The sequence below is a fragment of the Nesoenas mayeri genome (genome assembly GCF_963082525.1).
Source record: "Nesoenas mayeri genome assembly, chromosome: 2".
Lineage (NCBI taxonomy): Eukaryota > Metazoa > Chordata > Aves > Columbiformes > Columbidae > Nesoenas > Nesoenas mayeri.
Window position 1 is genome coordinate 37,095,857 of NC_137543.1, and position 14,894 is coordinate 37,110,750.

General features: G+C 36.5%; 1 protein-coding gene across 1 annotated transcript in view; it reads left to right on the forward strand.

Annotated features, from left to right (window-relative positions):
* Positions 1-14,894, forward strand: part of ARFGEF1 (ARF guanine nucleotide exchange factor 1) — a 93,692-nt gene that overhangs the window by 14,700 nt on the left and 64,098 nt on the right. The gene's annotated exons all lie outside the window — the stretch shown is intronic.

Consider the following 14,894-nt stretch of genomic DNA (forward strand, 5'->3'; position numbering starts at 1 on the left):
TAGGAATTTTTAAAGAGTCTCTAATCTGAAATTGCTGAACTGCTTAACAGAGCACGTAATATTAAAATGTTATTGTCTGCTAACAAAGTAATGGGAGGTACTAAATGTGTGAGTAGTGTTGGTCTTTGTTTTTGTTTTGTTTTTTTTTTGTTTGTTTCATTTTGTTTAGTTGTTTTGTTTTTATTTTAATTTTATTTTTTCAAAAGTGCCAAGGCTATAAGGGATGGAGAAACCTTGAGAACTTCAGAGTGGCAAGTCTGATCTGTAGCAGATAATAAAGCTGGTAGAGAACAGAATGGATGCAAGTGCCGCGGTAAGGGGAAGCTTACCATTACAAATCCGTAAGGCAAAGTCGATGAGTGTGTAGGTAGGTGTATGGTAATACAATTTTATAGTAAACCTCAACCAGGTTGCTTACCCAAGGCTACTGAAGGTGCTGAGCTTTCAAGGAGTACATGTTCTGCTTTCCCAACTGAGAGGTATTTCAGTTCTGTAAAGGTTCATGGTGGTCTGGAGTGAATTGTGAGGTGACAAAGGTTGACAAAAGAAAATATTTAAAAGAGTGAAAACAACCTATCAAAGCCCACAGTTGTGGTATACTGGCCCACTTCTTGACAAATGGCAGAAGTTGAGTGTTGATAAAGGCTTCTATCCATCAAGGGGGGAAGAACTGGAGTTACAGTTAATGATTCCATCAAAATATTGATTCCTTTGTCAAAAAGCAAAGTATGAAAACAATAGAGAAAAAAGTGAAGCTCTTACACCACTTTAGAAAGACACCATGTATTTCATGTGTAGTTCTGCTCTCTGCTGCCTCCGAAAGAAACTGTGGGCTTTGAAAGAGATGCATGGGAAGTAAACAATAATGATTGAAAGCACGGAATGTCTTCCAGAAAAGATCAAGCAGACTATGCTTCCTGCTCCCTGGAGGGGAAATAATGAGGAAGATTAATGTAAAGGAAGTTGGTAAGATTTTAAGTGGCATACACATGAAGAAAGAATAATGGATTGTAATTTCTCAAAATGCAGATCTGTAGATCTTGTAAAGACCTCAGTTTATTTAATTAAAGCAAAAAAAAAAAAACCCAAAACTGCAGCTTGTAATCATATTGATTCCAAAAGTATAAATGGTTTAAAAGTGATTAAATGAAAATTTAGCAAGGGTTGTCAAACCAGCAGGAAGAGTCTTTCTGTAGGAAGAGTGTAAGCCACAGATGGCTCAATGCTGGTAGGAGGGGACTATTGCAGTATTCTTGCCCTGCTTTTATAATCTGCATTTACTTAGCATATGCTGTTGGTCACTTGTGGAAGCAAAATACAGGCTACATATCAAGGGTTTAAGAAAAAGCTGTCTTTCTTGTATCTTTTTGTGCAATACAGTCTGGTGGTTTTAGGTGAGATTTCTGGGTTTGTTCCCCAGTTCTCAAAGTCTGCATGAAATTTATATAAAATCTGGGATAGGGCTGCTTTGTTTCTGCTTGCATCTTTGGACACTGATCTGCTTATGTATTTCATGAAACATTCATTGTCTGTCAAGCTTGATTAGTTGCTTTTGTTCTTTTGTTTGAAATTTATTTTTGTTTAGTTATGTGTACAGTCTGTGATGAAACAGCTTTTGAGCTGGCTAGTGCAAAAGTTCAGAAATGTTTATGCTAAATTACCTGGTTTTTATTTTATGTATTAAAATGCATGTTTAACTAAAAAGGAGAAAGAAATTTGTTTTCTTAAGTAAATGAACTACAGCTACCGCATGCAAATCCCTGTCTTGTGACATGAAATGATGATGCAAATACTGGTTTTCTGGAAATGGCATAATGAACTGAAGATACACTAATTCTGGAATCAAACTTTGCATGTAGGTGTAAAAAGCTGTGTTGTATCTGAAGTAGGAAGAACAGAATGCTTGTATAACACAAGGAGAGTTCAAGTGCTGAAAAATATGCTGCAGCCTGATTTTCTAAGTAATGTTTGCTTAGGCCTTAAAAATTTGATTCATAGATAACCCAAATACTTAAGTAAAAATATAGTCTTTTTTCTTTATTTGGATGTCTGTAAAAGTTTACGTAAATACAGTGCTTTATGTTTACAACTGTAATACTTGTTAAAATATGAGAGTATTGGTGCTGAGGAAAAATTGAGAAACTGGCTTTGCAACTTAAATTCATGATATCCATCACTTGTTCTTCTGCTACTAGGTTGTCGATTCTGTCATTGGAGCATAAATTCTTGAAGCGGGACTCAGAGTAATATACTTAAGGTTAGAGGACTTCATATATATCACATCTCTTATATTCCACTGGTTATATTGATCATCTCTCTGCCGGCTTGGGGGATGTTTGGGCAAGTCCTGAAGCACCTCCTGGCTGAGCCACTGCGCTGTGTCCTCTGCTGCTGGTGGCGTTCACCACTGGCACACACGAGAGGTCAGGCAGCACATGTGAAAACGCGCAGGGTGGAACATCTCACACATCAAACCAAATCCTACCTTGAATGTCACATCATCTGTTTCTAGATGTCTTGAATGTTTGGGAGGGTTTTTCAGTTGTCAGTGCAAACAATTGAAAATGTTAAATAAATTTTAAAGGAGTTATTCAGATACTTGAGACATTTTTCTGTTAAGCCTTTTATTTATCACGTTGTTTGGCTGTAAGTGAATACTGTAGAGATGTTCTTGTGCAACAGAAGTCTTTTGAAAATGTGTAGAGTCAAGTCATAGAGAAGTCTAGATTGATGGGACCTGTGGAGATCATCTTTTGAAAGCCAGGCCTTAGCTTAGGTTGAGAGCCCTATCGAGCCGTAGTGTGGGTGATTGCAGTGAGGCAGACTCTACCACTTATCTCAGTGGCCTGATCATTTTTTACGTATTACAACAGGTAGTAAATAGGCAACAGCACATCAGACTGTGCAGAAATTTCTCTCTTGCAGGGATGGATATGGTGGAAGAATCCAGCAATTACACTTCAGGGGGATGAGATAATTTTTTACTATCAGGTCTTTGTTTTTTTGTTGAGTCAGGCTGCTCGTGTTTGCCTGCTTTGAACTTAAAGGTCAGACCTAAAGATGATCTTCAGAAAGAAGCTCATTGTGTCCTTTCACATGAGTTACAAATTGCAGGATTTTGTTCTGGTTATATTTAATTTCAGATATGCTTTTTCAGACAGATGGAAATGATTTGATTGAAAATGCTTTCCCTGTTTCAAAGATAATTTTCTGTCTGCAAGATTTGTTTCTGCTACTGTCATCTTTGGCAGAAACTCATACTTTTCCAAGCATAGTGTGATGGATGTGCTTGAGTTTCTGATCTTAAAAATGAGGGAAAGTAACCTAGTCTGTTCAGGGGAGGGAGAAGGCCCAGCTTGACATGAAGAGGCACAACACGTGTTCCACAAGCTTGCCTTCTTTGTGAGAAATCATACTACACTTTTTTCATATCTGACAATTTTCACCAGAAATACATAATCAAGTGTTTTATTTGCCTGTATTAATGAGCTTCGATTTTAACTTTTCAAAATAAAAAAGAATAATCTATGTTGTGTTTGAGTAGATAAGAGTACTTCTTATGAAACATTTATCAGGATGTCTGAAAACAGTGGTAGAGGCTGGAAGTGTATTTGTGTTCTGACTGTTGTTTTGGTCATGACCTGTCTTCTGATTCAAACTATTAGTGAAATGCTTGTGGTTCTTTCCTGTGTTCTACTCAGTTAAAACTTCTTCTTCAAGTTAGATTAGATCTAGGGAGTAAAAATCACATTATATATGGAGATGTTCTGTTTGTGCACATAGATATGTATAAAAATATCAACATTTTTGGGATACATAGTCCTATATTTCTACTTTCTACTATGAATCTGAAATAGCTATGTTATATTCAGTCCTCAAAGGGAGAAATACAAAGACCTAGATCCAAGTTAATTTCTTGAATGTTGCAGTAGAAGAACTGAGGCTGCTTTTGACTTCTCTCAGTTTCAGAGGACAATATATCAAGCTGCTGTAGCCAATTAAGAGTGATTGATGATTCATCATCTGTAGAACTAAGCAAACACATTTCGCAATGTTAAATAATAGATCTACTGGTTTCCTTGTGGCTTTGAGGAAGTGTAAACCCACCATACTTGGAGAGTGTCTGCAGGCCTGCTCTTATGTGCAGTACCAGCTGCAGTTCTGCTGGCTGAAGCAAATTCACTCAAATGAACTAGTGACTAATTGAGAAAATTGATAGAGGACTGGATGGATTGAGTTTCTCCTCAATATTTCCTATTGAGAACTTATGTCTGTCTTGATTTTTTGCTCCGTTTTCTTTTTGGTGGATGTGCTGATAAGCTAATGTGTCCCATCAGTTGAATCAGGTAAACAATATGGGGGGAAGGGAGAAGTCCAGTTATCTTGCTCAGACTATTCTAGAGAAACCAGAGGAGTAATGTGTTATTCCAAACCATAAAACTTTGTCATCCCTCAAGGCTTACCTTCCCCCCATCCCTTCAATTTGAAACCTATTTCAATTAGTAGATTCCTAACTCTTTCTAGTGAAGTTACAGGAATTTCATGCACATAGAGTGCTTTGTAATGTTGAATTGCAATAACAAAGGGGATGAAAATATAAAGTCTCACTTCTATAAAGAATTATGATGATTATAATCCCTATATCCTGGAATTTGTAATTGGGAATTAGTTTCTTTTAACTTGTTTTGGGTTACTTAGATGGCAGTCATGATTCTTGGCAAGAATATTTGAAAAATCCATTATTGAAGCAGAAAAGTTCTGGGTTTTTTTGTAACCAAAGACTTGCAATGCTTTTCTTAGTCCAACATGTTGGTATTTTCATGAGAGGCAGTTAGTAACAACCTTTTTATACACTGGTCTGTATACTGTATACTGTTGCATTCCGTAGGTAAATTTTTTTTTTCCTGTAAATTATGGTTATTCTGATCTGAATAATTGTAGTATATCCTTTGATCAGATTCTTCTAGGGGATCTGTCTTAATTTTGTTGTTTCTCTTCAGTGTTTTGTCCTCCCATATTCTTTACTAAAGAAATAAATGATCTTCCTCGACACACATTTTCATGTTTCCATGTTGAATTTAATTTTCTGTTCTTTCTTTGATTTCAGTCTGTTATAATTAACACCCCATATTTCTCCAGCAGTAGCAGTAATCCTGGCTAAAGCATTTGTTTTCTTCCTTATCCTACCCTTGGCCATGTGGTAAAACTAGCTAAAAGAACTGATCCATATTTTTTAAAAGATCTTTTAAGCTTTAAGTTAAAAACGTTGGCTTTTACTTTCATAATCCAGTGGTAAGGTCCCTCTGCAAATTTATAGCAGATACGTCCAGACAGTTGTACTGGCGTAGTATAGATAGATGATGCAGGAAGGAGGAAAGGGATGTTCAGTAGCAAAAATATTTGTGTCATTTAACTCCTAAAATAACTCTGAGTTTTTCTTGCTGGGTAGTCTTTCTTTGTTCTGTGTAGTAGTTGACTCTCCTGTCTGCATAAGATATATATGCTGCTTACTTTCTTTAAGCAGCACAAAATGCAAAAAGAAATAAATATATCTGAGTTGTTAGTTTATGCTGTTTTCAAAATGTTGTGCTACCTGCCTCTTTATTTGGATAACTGTTGCTGTGTTTAAGTGCTGGGGTTGTAGCCTATAGAATCAGGATTTACGCAAGTCACAAGAATTTTGACATGAGAAAGAAGGGTCAAAAACACTATACACGTTGTGAATATGAAAAATAATATACAGCTGCAGGCATCCTCCCTTCGCCTGATAAAGAAATGTTGTTGTCCTCGCTAAACTTTAGTACAAAAAATACTAATGCTAATGAAACATAGTGGGTAAACTTCATATGGTTTTGCAGTATATTTATTCCAGTGCACCTGTGGGCATCCCCTGGAATGGGTAGTTCTGTTCCAGCTCTTCTTTCCTGAAATATGTGACAACATGAGATGTGGCGACTCATGATCATGAAGTTCTACAGTGAGTTGAAATGGCTCACTGACCCAATGAAAATGGAGATTATCAAGCTATTGAAAGTTTATGCCTTGGCAGTGATTGTGTAAGGGGTGTGCAAATAAATACGAAGAGATACATGAAGTAGGAGGAACCACCTTTTTCAGTGATCACCCTCAGTTGGGTTGGATTAAAGCATATTGGAAAACTGTACCTCTAGGCAAGATCCTTTCTATCATGTGGTTAGGTGACTATGTATTGGATAAGTAACCAAGTTCCTTGTATACTAACGCACCTTTTCAGCAACTTGTGCCACGAGTTTTGAGCATGAAACCAATATATGGCCGTAGGGGAGTATGCATCAAAAAAGGCTGGAACAAGGTATTTGAAAGGTATGCCCTGCTTGATTAAAATAAACATACGTGCCTATCCTCTTCTTGTAACTATGTTTAAACATGTAAATAAAAAGTCTGTTTCCATTCTCTGATTTTGATCTAAGCATAAGAAATTTCTTTAAAGGGTGAAAACACAAGTTTGGATACTGCTGGGAGTTTGCTGTACATTTAATAATGGGTGGAGATCCATGTAATATTGAGGGGAAGCAGAAGGTTTTACTGCTGCAGAAAATGAGCTTTTCAGCCATATGTTATAATAAAAATGCTACTAATAATGACTACAGTTCAGTTGTCCTTGGCAATGTGTGGCCTAAATGTGTGTGAGCTCTTCTTCAGCAAAGCAACTTGACAGTAGTCTCAACTTGGTTGAGAAAGTATAGAGTTTATTACAGAAAATATGGTTGTAACAACCCATTCGATTGAATTATTCTGAATTAATTTTAAGCAGAGTGGGGCCACTAGAGTAGTTTCTTCTTTTGAGTAGATTTGCCAGGGATTCTCAATTTGAAAATAACACAGCTAATGAGCTGAATGAGCAGGCAGTGAGGTTGGCTGAGTGGAGACAGTTTGTACATTCAAGTTTCTGAATTTCTGCAGCTCAGTTTCAGAGCTGCATATTCACAAATATTATTATATTGTGAGCGAGGCTGGGGAGAAACTGTAGCTCTCTATGAATGACTGTCAATAAAGAAAATTAAGAGTGAGAATATTGCTCCACACATAAAAAGCCCAGTAAGGACCATCAGACATATAGTTATTGGCTTTTGAATTGCAGATATAAAAGCAGAGAAATACTTCAATAGCATGTACTGCAAAGCTTTAGCAAATCAGAAAATATTGGATGGGAAGGAACAACATATAATGTTCCTTTCCTATATTAGCGCTATCTTCAGAGGATTAGTGTCATCTAAACTGGAAGCACCTCTCATGTACAAAGTCTGTGTTTGTGGCTTTTTGGTTGGTTGGTTTGGTTTTTTACTTTGTGTGTATGTACACACAAATATTTCTGTTTGCTTCAAATGTTACTACTCTGTGTTTTTCTAAGCTAAGGAAATGTGACTTAGTGTTTCAGTCGATTAGAGGGTTTCAGCATTTTGCAGAGCACAATGAGGAGGATCTACACAGAATTTCATCAAGAGTTGTCAGGTTTAAAGTATAACTTCTGTTTTTCTGGAACACTTCTTAAATAGTGTGATTAATCTGTGCTTCCTTAGTTGTTTCTTAAATACCTGTAAATGTGAACTTGAAGCATTATAATACATTGGAATGGAAAGCAAGTATTCTTAAGGTTATTTTGTTTGTCTCTACAAGAATTATTTGCTATTATGTAAATGCCGTGTGAAGACCATAGCAATGACTTTCTTAAATCTGCGCAGAGTTTTGCTCTTTTTTTTGTCTGTGCCATAGCTGTGTGATCTCTAATCTTGCAGATAGAGGAAACTAAGTAGAATGAAAGGTTAATTGACCCCAGCAAATAACAGCAGTTGTAAGATCAAATGTGTAAACGAACTATAACTGAGGGTCTATGCTAGAACCTGGACTCAGGAATTTTGAGGGGAAGGACGTGTGTTGTTGTTGGGAATATAGCTGATTAAAGTTGTTTTCAAATAAGTACTGAATTTCTAGTTTTTTATTACTTATAGTCTTGCTAACTTTATCTTACAGTTTTAAGTTGACAAGTACCTTTAGTCTGCTGGGTCACAGAGGACTTCTGTATACCTTGTACAGTTAATGATGAAAAATTTGGGGGTTTTAATGCATTTATTGCCATAGTGTTTTGTATGATATTGGAGACAGTCAGTAGAATACTTGGATGGAAGGCAGCAAGCCAAGTCAATTCAAGCAAAACCTTTAATGTTCTAATAGGATTTCACTTTCTTTTTCCAAATGTAGATATTGATATAATTTAAATTCCTCTTCAATGCGTGTTCCTTGGATCTCATCCACCTGCTTTGACTCAAAAGAATTGAATTAAAATTGCTTCCTCTCACAGTCTTCTATGGCATAAGTAATGTAAGCTCCAAACATTGACTTGTTTCCTTGGAATACTACATCCTATGCTACTTAGGCTGGTTCTACCTTCTGATTATCCAGGATTGTTGAAATTATTTAAAAGGCCCCTGCTCACTACCTTGAATTTTGTGGGGTTTTTTTTGTTTGTTTGTTTGTTTTTGTGTGTTTTTTTTTTTTTTAGTTGTAATATGTTCATGATTTTTAGTTACCTCCATACATTTTTGGCATTAAGTAGAGTTCTGGAAAATGCAATTTTTTTTTTCTAATACTAAGTGGAAGAGTAGCTTTGTGTGTAATTTTTATAAGGTAATTCTTTTTTTTTCCAGTGAAAATTCAGGATGTTTTCTGTTCCAATAGTCTTACTTTCTATTAGGTAAATAAATTTTAAGATGTTTATACTGACCATTAGTCTTCAGATGCGCAGATACTCAAAGAGTTGAGACTTATGCATGTGCCTCTCTGACAGGCAATGCCAGCTGTTTGGAATACAGTATTCTAGAAATATAATACTCTTGAGTTTTAGTACAATTCTGATGTGAGAATAGAATAATATAATATGAGATCTGTTTTAGATGCTTTTAAGTGTGTGGGGTTTTTTTTCTAGCATCATGCTGTGTAATAAACTTGTAAAATATTTTTGCCTTTTAGAGTAAATAGTTTGCCCTTTTCCCAATAGCAAGCTCCATAAGAATTCTTTTTCGTGTAATATAATGTGTGACCTGATGTTGAGTTGAAACAGTACAACTTAGCTTTGTGTACCATTCCTGAAGGTAACCCTGGAGTTATCCCATACTTGATGAGAAGGTTATCCTTTACTTCTGCCCAAGTATAAATGTAGAATATTTATACTTTACATGATATTACAGCATATTTAGATAAGCAGAAAATATTACCTGAAGATAACCTAGAGGAGAGGGTCTCTTTCACATGTAGGGGGATGTTGGCGTGGAAGCCAAGGGAATAAACAGGCATAAACAAGTTTAAAGTGGGAATTAGACATACCCTTCAGTGTAGTGAAGGTTTAAATCATCCTTTGAATCAGATTAGTGGGGCAAACAGTGAATTAGTTCTAACGTGGGGTTTGATCCACATTAGAGACCAGTTAAGACAGTATCGCCCACAGCACCTGCTGACCTACTTGGCCAATTTTGACCTTGCTGCTTGAGTGTTCTTTTGTTGTTACAGAAACAATTGTTAATTCTATAGTCTCAAATGAGATTAGCTGGCTATAAATGTTAAAGGGAGAAAAAGAAAACTAGAAAGTAGCTTGTTTTTTTAATGCTAGAAACTATGAGTAGTCTGAAGAGAGCAAGGAAAAACGTTCAAATGACATGCTGAAATAGTGAAGTTTGAGAGGTGAGAATGGAATTATGGGCACCTGTTGTGGCGGTTTACCTGTGGCTGACAATGAAGCAAGTGGCTATGAGGAGCTGACTCATGTCAGGGAGAGAACTGGAAGGGTAAAAGTGCAAAAACATTGGGTCAAGACAAAGATAGGTTAATAAGGAAAAAAAAAGGGAGGGGGATTGGGTGTTAGGGAAGGGCGACAACAAAGGAAGTACAAAAGAAACACAAGTGATGTCAAAAAAAAGCTCACCACCAGGCAACCCATGCCCAGCCATTCCTCAATCAACAGCAAGAAAACTCCCCCCTTCCAAGTTTTTATTGCTGAGCATGATGTCCTGTGGTGTGGAATATCCCTTCGGTCGCTTGGGGTCAGCTGTCCCAACTGTGTCCTCTCCCAACCTCTTGTGTACTCCCAGATTGCTTGCTGTTGGGGAGTGTGAGGAGCAGAAAAGGCTCTGATGCTGTGTGAGACTGCTCAGCAGTAACTAAAATATACCTAAAGTATACACTCTCTTCAGCACAAACCTAAACCACAGTAACATACAAGCTACTATGAAGAAAATGAACTCTGTCCCAATTGAAACCAGTACACTCATATAAAAATGTCTTTACCATTGTAAAAATAGAAAATAATACATCTCTTTGAGCTCTGTCTTCTGTGTGCAAAAGCAACATATATTTCCATTTACTCCGTGATAGAACTGTATAAACAGGAGGGATTTATTTTTTTATTTCTGCTGTGTTTTATTTAAGGGTACTAAATATATCCCAGTTAGTTACATTTTAGGTTACATTATCCTTTCAGAACCATAGAATAATCTGAGCAATTTTCTAGTTTTGTGATTACATGCTAGGTATTATATCATAGAGGAAGACTCTGCCAGCTGTAGTCTTTTTCTACAGTCTTCTTCCCTGTTCCAGCTTCTTACATCCTCTGTTACTCTTCCTCCCAAATTGAATTGTAATGCCGAGATGAAAAGCTTTTCCAGCTCTTGGATCCTCTCCTTTGTGGTTTTGGGTGTGTGTTTAGGAAAGCAGCGTATGTTTTCAAGCCTGGCTGCTTCTCCCTTTTTTAACTAATTTTTAGTTTTGCAGGGATTACTCTTTTCCGTTTAAAAGAATGTATCAGTCAGTGTTTTGGTTCATCGTCTTTAACAGATTCTTTATACAGCATGAGAATTGTTAGTTACCTTTATTTTAATCTGTTTTTTTGCTGATAATGCTTCTTGAATTTTTATACGCTTCCTGCTGGATGTGGTTGTGACATGACCATGAAATTGTAATGTGAATAACTTGTGTTTTCGCGTGGAGAGCAGAGGGAGCAATCAGTGACTGAAATTAGCTTTTCTCTGTTATAAAGGGTAAAAGTAAAGTTTAAGTCTGCTGTCTACCTCATTTGTAGTAATCATATACTATCGTGTGCTTATCTGCAATTTGAAATATTTTAGTCTTCTAAAATAATTTATTTCAGCCACTGTAAGAACCTTTATTTTTATTTAACAAAGGTTATAAACCCCATACTTCCACATTAATAGACTGATGCAGTGCTGCTTGAAATGGTAGTAACATTTCATTAGATTGACCCTTGTATAAGCTCTTCCCTTTTAATTGTAGTGTACTTCCTTTAATTACAAACATTTCCATTTTCTGATGTGAACTGTTGTGACCTATTCTTGTAGTATTTTAAGAAAGAATAGTGATAGTTTGTTAGAATATCAGTAGCTCAGTGAGGCCTCTGAGCAGCTCTGATTGGATTTTTTTATTACTTTGGTAATCTTTGCAAGTACTGTTACAGTTTACAAAGCAGAGAATAAATTCAGAGATAATCTCACATAGCATCAAGATGACTCCTGACTGGATTAGATATATTGTTCTAGTTCAGGAGTAAAATGAGTTAGTGCAAAGCAGAACCACTGTTTCTAATCTTTATTTTCTTGAATGCTATTGCATGTTTGTCTGTTTGCCAGGGACTGTCCTTGTTCATGCAGCTGAAGAAATTTGTTTAAGCATACAGTTTAACCACTGTCTTGGAACCTGTAAAGTTGACCAAGGTGTCTGAACACTCACTTGCTGTCACGTCTGCTTTAAGTAGTGCTGGAAGAATATTTGCACTTGGAACATGTGATTTACTGGAAAAATAGTTGTTCATAGGGAAGGGGTGGGGAGCTGAGAAATGGCTAACTTGTACTTACTTCAACAATTTTCACAATAATTCAATGCTCACAACTGTTTCTATTCTAAACAATGTACAGATTCCACTATAATTTGCACGTTCCCTTGTAGGGAGTAGTCAGCCTCAGGGGACTGGTGTTCCAGTGGCGTAGTTCTGGCTGAGAAGGGCAACCAGAATTGGACACGAAGTGGAGCTTTGTATTCTGTTGGTTTACTTACAGCAATAGTCTGAAATAATTATTTTTCCAGATTTGTTTGTTTTGTTTTGTTTTTTCCCCAGCCAAAGTATAAAATAACTTCTAACTGCACAAATATTTGTGTTGAGTAGTTGACTCCTGTTCCTAAGTGATCTTAAGTAAAACTGTTAAATAAGTCATTGTGTTTGTTTCAGGTTATTAAAATGTGACAAAACTATAAACTGAAATTCATGTTTTAACAAGTTGATATTGTTTTATCTTGTAGTAAAATATCGTCTTTCTTCATATTAAATACCATAAAGTGGGTTATGACCTTGAATTATAATTTAAATATAAACCAGTAGAAATGTTTGTTAGCATGACTTAAGTTCAGATATTATAACGAAGTGGTTTCTAAGTTTGTGTGTTAATCATTTTAAACAAGAACTTCATATATATAAGAAAGAGGATTTAAAGGAGTCACTCAAGCTAATTCAAATTCAGTAAGACACGATTTCTGCTTTTGTATAGTGTGTCTGTCTGCCTCTCACCTTTCTGACACTATTCTCACACCTTGCATCATTTTACAGGCAAAATTTAGTAATATTTCATTGCTGTTATTAGTGGAATTACTATCTGAGCAGAGATTTAGGACTCCCTTAGTTTCTGTAGTATACTGTGTTTCATTCTGTGTTCAAAGTAGTTGGGTATTGGGTGAGAATCTGCTCGGTTTTGTTGCTTTAGTTGGAAGCTTTGACCTCAGAAGCCATTCTGCAATCGTACGTGTTGGTTGGTGCTGTTTGTTGGGCAGACTTGAGGGCATCTCAGGGAGGACAGTTCTGTGTGAATGCTAAGGGGTTGAATGCTAAATTGGGAGGTAAAATAGTCAAAGACATGAAGATGCTGGAAGGGAGAAAGAGAGTTTATTCTCCTTGCTATTGGTCAGAAATTTGTCTTCAAGTGAGTGCATGGATCAAGCATCATAGGAAGGCACACCTTCCTGAAACACTGCTGACTGTAAGACGACTTGTTGTTGTTGCTGTTACTTACTGAGGAATATTCAATATCTGGAATATGGAATTATTTTCATGTTTTGACTAGTACTGGGTAACACAGGTATGAACCACTTCTAGGCTAGCTGTTTCTTGGATGAACCACTGACCTGCTAAAGTGGGTTTTACTGGGCATAAACAGGAGCATCAGTTGTATCAGAAACAGGACTTCGATTTTAGATTGGTGTGCACTCCTGATGTTCACTTCTCTTGATGTTGAGCAAGTCTATTAGAAAGCATACTTGATACTAGTGATTTCTGATAAAATATCAAACTTAGGAACCTCTGCTATGTAAGTGCATCAGTATTACTGTGTAAGAAGGTAAATGAGGGATAGGACACAGACCGAGTGTACTTCTGCTGCATGGGAGCTTAGTTAGAAATATTAAATTCTTTTTTTTTGTTTTTTTGGTCAGAATCAATCCATTCCAGTAGTTTAAAGTTTAGATACAAAAATCAAAGTAAAGTGTTGGTTTTGGTTGGTTGTGGTTTTGATGTAGTTTGGATTTCCTGACATGATTTCTTAAAACATGTATATATTCATATTGATCCTTTACATTTTATTTCAAGGATGTATTAATACAATATTGGAAATTCTAGTCTTTGTGGAATTTCTTATGATTTGACTGTGCTATTTAGCTAAAGACTGCAGACAAAAGCACTCTTGAAACTGAAGATGTTTCCTAAATCTATTTTGTAATTTAGGATCACTTTTTAAATGTATTGTAAAAAGTTACTTAGAAGGTCTTGTCATCAACATTAAACTATTAGTCCTTCTGGCTTAATATATTTTAAAATAGCATGAAATAGAGGCACTACAGGCTTTTTTTCCTCCCCTCTAGTCATTACTGTGGTGTCTGTTTAAAAGCAAAGTTAATTCTTAGTCATCAAGGTTTCATGTAACAGTCAGCAATAGTGGATTCTTTGTTGTTTTTTGTATAACCCAAATGTAGCAGGCAGTATATCCTTTATTGATAGATTCATAGTTTTAATAATATTTGTGTTTTCCTTGTTACTTCTATGTGCCTGAGCTGTGAAAAGGGCTTGCCACTGCCTTGTCAGAAACATTCTACAGATTTGATGTTTAGCTGGTGGCCTGATTTCGACTTGGATAGAGTTTATTTTCTTTCAAGTAGCTGTTTTAGGGCTGTATTTTGAATGTAGGATGAGAAGAATGTTGATAATGCACTGATGTTTTGGCTTTTGCTTGGTAGTCAAGGACTTTTCAGCTTCCCATGCTCTGCCAGGGCACAAGAAGGTGGGACGGAGCAAAGCCAGGAGCGCTGACCCAGACTGGCCAAAGGGCTGTTCCTTGTCATGGGACGCCATGCTCAGAACATCAGCTGGATTTGGGTGGGGGGCAAATTCCACTGCTTGGGAACAGATGGGCCATTGGTGTCACAGGTGGTGAGCAATTGCATTGTGAACCACTTGTTCTGTATATTATTATTGTTGTTGTTGTTATTATTATTATTATTACTTCTTTTCTGTCCTGTTAAACTGTTATCTCAACCCACAAGTTGTTTTTTTGCCCCTTTCAGTTATCTCCTCAGTCCCACTCGGGGATTGGGAAGAGAACAAGTGGCCGTGTGGTCTTAGTTTCTGTCTGGGCTTAAACCACAACAGCTGGGATGACTGGATGCAAATATAAAGATCAAATTTTGAATGTAGATTTCTAAAGTGATTTTGGTACAGGTTGCAGCTGATAGAGGTGAAGGGTGAAAGCTTTTATGAAACTGCTTATAAACATGTATTTTTTGTTTTAAACTAATCCTGATTTCAAATGTTT